Source organism: Cupressus sempervirens, chromosome 9 (genome assembly GCF_028749045.1).
Source record: "Cupressus sempervirens isolate cs-2001-9-10 chromosome 9, ASM2874904v1, whole genome shotgun sequence".
Classification (NCBI taxonomy): Eukaryota; Viridiplantae; Streptophyta; class Pinopsida; order Cupressales; family Cupressaceae; genus Cupressus; species Cupressus sempervirens.
In genome coordinates, this window is record NC_143126.1 from 583,155,137 (window position 1) to 583,165,680 (window position 10,544).

A 10,544-nucleotide genomic window follows, 5' to 3' on the forward strand; every position below is an offset into this window, starting at 1 on the left:
TCCTTTAACCAGGTCACATTTAACAATGTAAATTGTAACCTTTAACAAGGTTGGCCTTTCATAGAGCATCACTTCAGAAGAGTGAGAATTAGTAGCATGTTATTGGTGGTTTTCCCCAAATTAGCTTTCCACATAAAATCATTGTGTCAATTGTGTTATTGAATCTTTTATGTTTCATGCTTACATTTCTGCAAAGTTGATTTGATAGTAACCTACAAGTTTAATTAATTGTATGATCTAATGGATGCATGCATGATGAATATGTTTTATGGATATGGGTTCACTAAGTTGTGAATTTTTTTATTTGTACATATAGACCTTGGATAAATGATTCATCCTCCACTCTCAGTTATTCTAAAGAATTCCAACATAAATGATGAAAGGAACAAAACCTAGAAATCTCCCCAGAATCCAAGACTAAAGCTTTGACATAGTCTGTGGATTTGAATTGATGACTACAAAAAGATTGTGAGTTGTAGATTCCATATCTACAATTATTTTTTCTTTGAACCTGCAAATCACCACATAAAATAAAGGTTTGGGGGTTGGTGTTTGATGAGGGCTTGCCTTGGTCAAGCCCTAGGTTAAGGAATTAACCCTAAATGAGAAATGTAAATGTAAATGATTGTAAAGAATAAGACAAATGTTAGGATTTTCCTTTCTCAGGTCTATGTAATGTGTATGTAATGTAGATCTTGAATTAGGGATGTAGAATATCTCCACACTTTACAATGGATCGATCAAGACTCCTTCATGGTGACATGGATATGGATATGCATCAATGAAGAGGATGAATGCTTTAATGTGGATCTCCTCTCTTAATGACCAATAATATGCTAGATCTTGCAGAGAAAATCCTCACAAAGGATTCTCCAATGCTAGATAAAATATTCTTACTTGAACTCCTTGAATGCAAAAGGCTAAAAATATTCACTAAAGAGAAGAGCTTGAGAATGTAATACTTGAGATATGAAATGAAGCCTCCAAGTATCCTTATATATGATTTTTCCAGTGGAAAAAAATGTAGGTCAAATGGATAATGGTCATTAACTTATTAAACCCCTGAGGACTTTCAAGCCCCAAGACCAAAAATTGTTGGTGACTAGGTCAACTTGGGTCGACCTAATCTAGGACTATGTCAACCTAGGAGGACTAGGTCGACCTGAGTCAACCTAGGTCTTGGGTGCCATAGAGAGATATATTAGATGCCAGAGAGATAAGGTGGAAATATGGAAGAGAGAAGAGGAAAAGGAGAAAAAGAAGAGTAAGCATGAGCATATCAATGGTCCAAAGAGGGAATCACGAAGAGGAGGGAGCTCAATGGTGTTAAAAGGAAAGTGCATCCATTTTAAAACAATACACCTTGAAATCCTTGTAGCATCAATATTTTTAGTGTTTAGGGGATAAATATAATGGAGAGAGCATTTTTTAAGCATTAGAGATTAGATCTAAATATATAGAATATGTCATACCATGTAGATGCACTTGTCTTTTCAAATTCAATCAAGTATGTTGATGTAATAACTTTGACTCAACACAAAAAATGAAACCAAAAGAGAATCATGTAAGAAAAAACCTCATGTAGCATTTACTATAATTTTCTCCACAATGCTAAGTCAAGGAAGGGAGAGAAGAACAAGAATTGATGGATGAATGTAGCCTCCTTAATGTCAAATTCCTTTATTTGGCTTCCAATGAGGGAAAGAAGCTAGATCTATGGGAGGAAATACCTTGAATGCATTATGAAATGAAGATTTGAAATGCTTGATGATTTGATTGAATTCTTGACAATTGATTCCCAACAATGGATTATTTCTTGTACTTGGATATCTTGAATTCTAGATGGATTAAAATTTGCACAATAATGGGTGATTGTAGATGTGAATGTATGGATGCAAAAAAATGAGAGGAGGATGTCTCCTTTTTATATATATTTCAAGGCTCAATTTTTTCAAGTTCAATTGTGATTTCAAACCTTGGAAGAAAATCTTTCAATTAGACTTTGAGTTAAGTTTAAGCTCAAAAAATTAGGACAAGGCTAACTTGGTTGACCTAGTCTAGGACAAGGCCAACCTTGTCAACCTAGTCTAGATAGATCTTCCTTGAATTTTTTTAAGATGTTAGGGAGTAATCTAAGAATTGGTGGTTAAAATCACAACATGTCAAGAGATCAATGCAAATCCCAAAATTCAAAAATGAATGCATAGGTCCTAGGTGGAAGATGAATTATGTTATAGGATGAAAAATGAGAAATTTGGATAGAAGTTAGAGAGAATCTCGAGTTTAAACAAGATTGAAGGAAGATGAAGACCTATATTCAAATGAAAAATTCATTTAAGTGCAATATGAGGTCCTATCATAAGATACACACTAAATTAGTCTCAAAATGGTCCCAAAATGAGTACAAATGAAGTGCTCACTTTATTAGGATGATATAATTTGTAACAATATTTTCTCACATCATATCTAATTCTTTTAGAAATCAAACAATTATTTTTAGATCAAGACAAACTACTAGGTTTGGGGGATCCACCAAATTACTTTTAGGTTTATTTCCTTTATAATTTGTGTTTGTTTCTTGATCCTCCTCACCAATTTATAACTCACAAACTCTTCTTTTGGAAGTACATTCACTATCTTCTCAAAATTGGGTGGCTATTCACTATTATTCCCTAATGGTTGGTAGTATTAGACCTTCTAGACCTCACTATGAATGCAAGCAAGCGTATGTAGCCTAAGATAAAAATTAGTTTATATATATATATATATATAGTGAATCACTTGAACACCTAATCACATGCACTTGCAGTTGCATCTTCATATTTTTTAAGTGTACCTTATGTTATGACTCTCAAATAGAATCAACTGCTAAATCAATGTGATGAAAGTACAATTAGAGTTCCTTTATGCTTAGTTATATAAGACATGACTTAAATATGATATTACAAATACATGAAATCAGTTATAGAGATTATTTAAAAATATAATAAGAGTAAACAAACATACTATAACAAAACTAATGTTTGTTTCAACAATAATATTAGCCTAATTATATATTAAATGCTAAGATAAGGAATTGTACACCTTGCATTATGTTCATAATAATTTTTTTATTCATGATGTGTGTGGTACTTCTAGAGGAACCCAGATGGATGTGTATTGATCACTAAGAGTTAAAATTGTTGGAGCCACTTTATATGTTATATGTAATATATTGAATATGCAAGACAACTTTGGAGGGGCCGAGTAGTGAATTTTTTTGTCCACAATTTTTTTATCTTATTAACAATGATAATTAGTTCCCCTAAGACACTTTACTCCTTAATTACAAAAAAGGTAAAAATATGAAAGCACAAAAACCATATAAAAATAAGACACCAGATTTATGTGGAGAATACTATTAAGGGAAAAATCATGGAGAGGGTTATTCTCAAATTTTAGAACATTGGTTAAGGTGACTTTTATAGAGAAAGGCTCACTATCAGGGGCTCACTACCAAAGAACTTGTTGTTTGAAAAGGCACAACTCACTATCAAGGAAGAAGGGTGGATAAATCTACCAATGTTTAGAACCACCAACTCAATCCATTGATCTTCACTCTTCTAATAGATAACTCATGTATGCCCACACTATACTCAAATACTCATCACAACAACACAACCAATCAAGAATATATATCCTCTTCCATATGTATTCTTCACATCAGAACACACCAACATAGGAACCCACACAAGAATATAAATGTTACTTTTCACTCTTGTAATCACAAATGATCTATATTGGTTTGTTTTTTATTTATATGAATCTATAACTTGCAAAGTCTTCTACAATCAACGAGACAATTAATCAAACAATAATTTGAATACTGTATGCACTAAGAATTCTTGTAATGAGGAGGAATGAGAAGTAGACCACCTCACATGATGCATGGAACTAAAAATACCATTATACACAGTAAATTTCCTCTTGCAATAATTGAGACAAAAATAATAAAGTATAAACACCCAAGGTCCACAAAACCTAGAGTAGAAACACCATTGAACTTTGAAGCCAATTATCCAAAATGAAAAATCTTGTGCCAATTGCAATGAATGAAGATAACAAAATTAATATCTCATTTCCATAGCTGTGCTATTAGAAACAAACATTTAAAGAAATGTGAAGAGTGTATTTCATGTAAAAACCATAGTTAGTCACAACTAAAATTAGATAGTCATCAAATCCACTATACCACATTTCAAACCATATGGAATTGAAATAAATATCACTAAAGGGTCTTAAAAATCATTCTAAATTATCATCAACATTTTCTCAACATAAAGAGTATGCAGAGCAATATACTCAACACTAAATATAGAAAGTACAATCACACATGACAAAAATAAGTTGACATCAATGAAAATCATACCAATATATCCATATTGACTCCTTAATACTCATTAAGCTTGATTTTGAAATAATCTCTGCCCTTTTCATAGATAGAAACACACCAACAACAAAATAAAACCTCAACATGTATAACAAAAAATTCTCCAAAATGTATTTAAAAACTCTCCCCCGTTAAATCAATTAAAAGGCCAAAAATGCAAACAATATAGTCACTCTTCTTAGCTCCCCATGAGATATAGAAATTAGCTCTCAACAACTCCTAGCTCATCCTAAGAGGTCTCTAGCACTAGCATTATTCTAGACAATTTTTTTGGAAATCTACTAGGGAAAGTCTCATACTGAGAGGGGTGGGGGGTGGGGGGGGGGGGAATCAGGATCTAAAAAACTTCTTTCACTTCAAACAATGAAACATATTGATATCACAACATAAAAAATCATTTAAACATTAATCTTGTATCAATGCAATCATTCAGATTAACATAATATCATATTTACCTTCTAACTTCATAAATGTAAACTAATAAATACATAACACATTAACACACATATTTGGTAATGCAAAAACCCTCCAAGGTGATGGTAAAATTGCGGCGTGGAAGAAACCCACAAAAATTCACTACTACAACAATAAAGTTGTGCATGTTAAGGCTATAGTGATTTGATCATTTCTAATGATCTACCTTGTGAAGGGTATGCTCTTTTAAAGGATAAAATAACTACTAGTTTCTACCTTGATTAAAGGATTTTTACATCATAATGAAGTGAGTACTCTATTAGGAGATTTACATTAGCCTATAGAAGCTACTTTGTTAAGAGATTTAAACCTTGAAACACTTATTAGAATGTTTAGTATCTGATCATTCAGTTAATTCTTTAATGCTTGATAACAAATATCCTCTATGCAAGATAATATCACCTTATTGTGATAGATCTCTATCTCTACTCAAAAACTCTTCACTACACTGCTCGGTGTCCACACTCTAGTTCACCTCCAATAATTTTCTCTTCATCCACACACATTCATACACTCATTGTGTCAAACTAGGACATGGATCCTCCTTAAATAGATGGTCAGGTGAATCTTCTAGATCCAAATCAACAATCTAGAATTAATCATTTTGCTGTTAAGTTCTTGCATTTTTCTAATTGGTGGATTCCCTTACCTAGGGATTAATGATCTTCCTTTGAACATGTAACCACATCCTTGTTACCTCCTTGATCTTCAAAACACTCTTCCATCTTGATAAAAATGGTTAACATAGAATTTAGTGCCATTCCAAACAAAAATGTGAAACTGCGTTACTCAAAACTTACATCACACTGGCACTTGGCATAAAATATTTCTTCATGGATTGTGCTTGGCATGAACTGAATAACTCAACCTCTTTATCACTCAATGTCCAATATTATCTTGGATAAGCTTGACAATCACTGGAGTACTTGATGACCATTAGATCACTTGACAGTAACTACTACTTGGCACATGACTTAGAATATTTACAAGTGTTCACTCCTTAGATCGACCCATATAGGATGACTTAGTCATAGTAATGATTGAATAATCATGCCTTGTGAATTACTAAGTGTTTAACACTAATAGACAACATGGACTAGGGATTAACAATCTCCCCTTTGACATTAGTGGTAAAAATACTTCATCATGAAATTTGAAAATGTTCAATACAAAATTGAAACTCAAATACTACCCCTTTTAATATAATCCATACCTTCGCTTGGTACACACTATACATGTTATGAGTCTGCACTTGGTATATACATGCAAAACTTCAAATTTTCAAAAATCATTTTGTTCTCTTCTCATTTTCTCCTTGTTTTTCTCACTCATGTTTTTTGGGGAGGGGATGCCAAACCAAACTTATCTAAAAATGGTTTGTGAATTTGAAAAATACCACTCAAAGTATTATCCCAATTAGTCCTTATGGATTCAATTATTTGAATCTCTAGCTCTATTTTTACAAGAAGATCTACCAAATGGACAACAAACAAAAAATTTGGATAAACATGGACTAATTCCTTTGCACTCTTTAAATGCAACTACATAACTTTAAGGTGAGGTATCATCATGTCTTGTATAGAAATTAACTTTCTCTAATCCTTCTATATTCAATAGTCAACTCTGTAAGCCTTGCCTATTGAAAATTGATCTTAGATAAATGGTTAGCACTAGAAATTGTATTTGTGTATAGTGTATTTGCACTGTCCTACAAGTCAGATTCTAGTTTGTCCATTCTCTCTCTAATATCCTTTGTGTAAGTTGAGCTATCACACAATTTTCTAAATATTATATTTACATTATTTGAAACTTGTTCCAAATTGGTCATAAGTTTAGATAGGTCAACCCACCTTAAAACAATATCAGTTGCACCCTTTTCCATTACCTTCTTTTCAAACTTCTCTAATCATTGCATCAATTTTTCATTGTCATTCACATTAGGTTCATTTATTTTCTCTTTAGTTTTAATCAATTGCTCAATAAATGAAGCATTCTCATCCAAATTATCAATAACAAAAGAATTGAGAAATATATCTTTTATATCATATGAAGGCACTCTCTCCTTAACTTGGCTTTTGTTTTATTTGCATGCAAATAGATCACTTAAAATTTTCATTTGTTCTTTAGTCAATGTTGACTTTTCCTAATTTGGTATGACAATATCTTCATCAAGCGTAACAAGCTCAGCTTGAAATGAACTAGGGGACTAGACTATCTTCCTTTTAGTCTATTTTCTTGAAGTGTTGGAGCTTGACATAGATACTTACATAGTTTTTGTTTGGAGTTCAAAACTTGGTCTTAGAGATATTGTATGTGTGCCCTTGACACCTTGTTTCTTCTCTTTGATCACTGTGAGCTCACCAATTGAACTCAGTTTCACTGTTTCCTCTTCATCCTCAATCATAGGTCTTGAGATGTTTGGTCTTTCACTGACAATAGTAGATTTCTCTACTTATTCTTTTTGGCTCTCTTGTTCATTTCTCTCCTCTTCCTAATGTTTCTCCCCATTTATCGACATACTCTATTGCTTGGTAATAACAACATCCTTTGCCTCTTCTAGCACTTGCACATTAGTATCAACAGTAATTGTACATGTATCAATTATATTGATTGTAAACTATTTGAGATTATTGCTTCTCACCAATCTTTTGATATTATTTGATTTGCACTATGAAGGGATTCATTTCAATCAATGCATTTCTAATAGATTTAGGAGCTTTCTTCTTCTTTTTTGGCTCAGTAGATACATTCTTCTCTAGATCTTGATAGCCAATAGTCACATCAAGAAATGTAATCTAGAGTTTCATTCTTAATGGTGACTACATTAGTCTACCTTTCACTCTCCTTAGTCACATATGAATTATCTTGACTAGTTACTTCAAATCATCATAGATGTCTTCCTTGTTATCTAACTCAACATATCCTACCTCCTCTTTATTGTCTTCTTTTTCTTATTCTGTAGGTATTAGGCCAAAAAAATTCTACCACACTAATTTACTTTCCTATACAATGTCTTCAATTTTATTTCTCAAAATTTTATATGCCCTTCTCTTTTGCACAAACTTCTTTTCATAGTCTTTCATGGCTATTGACATGTGTTGTTTTCCTAAATCAAGCATAACCTGGGCTAATGTAGCCTCTCTCATATGTCTTTTAGTGATCAAAGCCCATTTTCTATTTTGTATCTATCATGTTATATAATTCTTCTAGCAATTATTTTCCTAACTCAATTGGTGTATACTTATAATTTGTCATCATGTAAAAAATAACTTGTTCAACCTTTTCTCTATCTTTTCTAAGGTATCATACTTAAATATACTAAAATCCTGCTAAACCTGTTGAACTACTAAATTTTGCACATACCTTTTTAATGTCTTGAGCTCTTTCCTTGATGCAATTTTAAATTGATTCAATTCATTTGAATCGGTCCATTCAACCTCATCTTCTATATCATCACTAGGTTTAACAACCAATTTTCTCCTTGGCTTCTTCTTTTGTTGGCCTTGCTTGACCCTAAAGCATCTGATGTTCTCTTACTAGTACTTTTCCCTTAATAAGCCTTGTGATCTTAATGATTCCTTTCTTCATTGGCTTTACAAATGCATGACTTGCTTCCTTTTATCTTTGTGTTGTCACCCTCTATGGTGTGGTAGTGGGCTTGATAGTTTCTTTCTTCAAGATTTTCTTCACTTTGGGTTCAACCATAAAAAATATTTTTCTTTGGTTGCGTTGGACTTGACAAAAACTAATTATTTTCCCTTTCCTTCATTATCTTCACCATCATCACCTTCATCCTTATCGAGATCTTCTCCTCTACCTCTAGTAATTTGCAGTGGTGCCTCTCCAAGTTTGCCTTCCAAATCTTGGATCATCTTCTTCCTTTTCTAGTCCATCTCAGGGACCTTAGTTTGCATCATCATCTTGATTTTAGTAGTTTCATAAGTGATGAATGGTTTAACATTTTTACCAATTTCTTTAGCTAACAAAGTTGTAAAGGTTGCTGACACTTCAATATTTACCTCATAATATAGGTCTTATCCATGCCACTCTAGGAATAATTGTCTAAACATTTGTGTAATTCATATCAACAAGAAAGCATATGAGATAATAGTATTTGTCCTCGACCAACTTAGGTATTCTGAATATATTTTTCATCTTCTATTTGAAGTCCTCAAAATATCTATCGATTATAGTTTCAAAGTTCTCACCTATCTAATTAAGGAGCTCATTTATTTTCTGGGTCATTGGTCTAGTCTTATCCCAAACTACATCTCCAATGGTAGGAAATAAATTATGTACATAGAAAAATATGCATATAATGAGAGAACCAAACTTACAAGATGTAATCTTTTCCTTCCTTATGGCTCCAAGGCTCTTTATGTAACGCACCACCAGGGAACCCAAAATAAATTAACCTAAAGTTTCACTAAGTTTGTCAAACATTTTTTTTTGAAAGATAATAAACAATAATAGATAGTACAATGGAATCAACAACATCAAGAGACCAAATAATAGCGGAAGCATTAACTCAAATACATAACAACCATCATAAATAGATTACATCTCTTAGGGTTCTATGACATTGAATCACATTTAAGTTTAAGTAATATTAAATTTAACATGTAACCAAAATCCACATTAAGGAATAATAACAAGTACAAATCTGATTCAATAATATACAATCATAGGATACTTGGCAATAAATAGAATGCACAATCATCCACTATACAGGTCACAGGGTATGAAAGGCTGAAATAATATACATCATAAAATAGACTACATCATCTCATAAGATCTATGAAATCAAATACAATACACTTAGAGTATAACCATCCATCATAGAAATACAAGATCAAATAAAAAGGAACATCTACACAAACACATCCATCAATGGCATCCAATAGTTGGATCTCAATGGTATAAGAAAATTCACTACCACTTGACCTCGTAAAACCCAAAAAGGTCACTCCCACCACGCTGAGGAGATAAACTCAAGTCCCAAATAGGATAACAACCTCAAAATTCAAAACCAACATCTAGGTTCAAGGAATCACTTGAAAGAAAACTATCCCAAAGGGTACTAGACACAAGTATCAACTAATCCCAGAGGCAACAAAGACACGTAGGAAATCTACTATGCAAATGAGCAAGTTTCATTGCATGAGCCAACTCTAAGGTTACCTTGACAGCTACTATAAACTCCACACCCCCTAGTTGTTGATCTCAGGTTGGTTTTGACAAGTGAGTGTCTATAAACTTAAGCCATTTACTTAGTTCAAGCCGAACAAGTAACATATGTCAAGTAAAACATGTATAAGTTAGAGCATGTCAAGTCAACAACGAGTGCTGAGTCACTCAAGTACTGAGTAGATAGTATATGTCGATTGATTCAAGAGCCTAGAAAATAGTGCATGATGAGTCATTCAGATGCTGAGTGATAGTATTGAAGTCAGTATGTGCTGAGCACTAGGACTTCAGATGTCGAGTAACATAGTTTTGTCATAGTTGTTTGTATTGGCACAAACTACTATGTAAACCATTTTTGAGCCAACTTGTAGATTGAATTATGATATTTTGATGATAAGGATGAATCTTAAGTTGGAATCCCTATGCATTACATGCACCCAATTAGGTAAAAGGA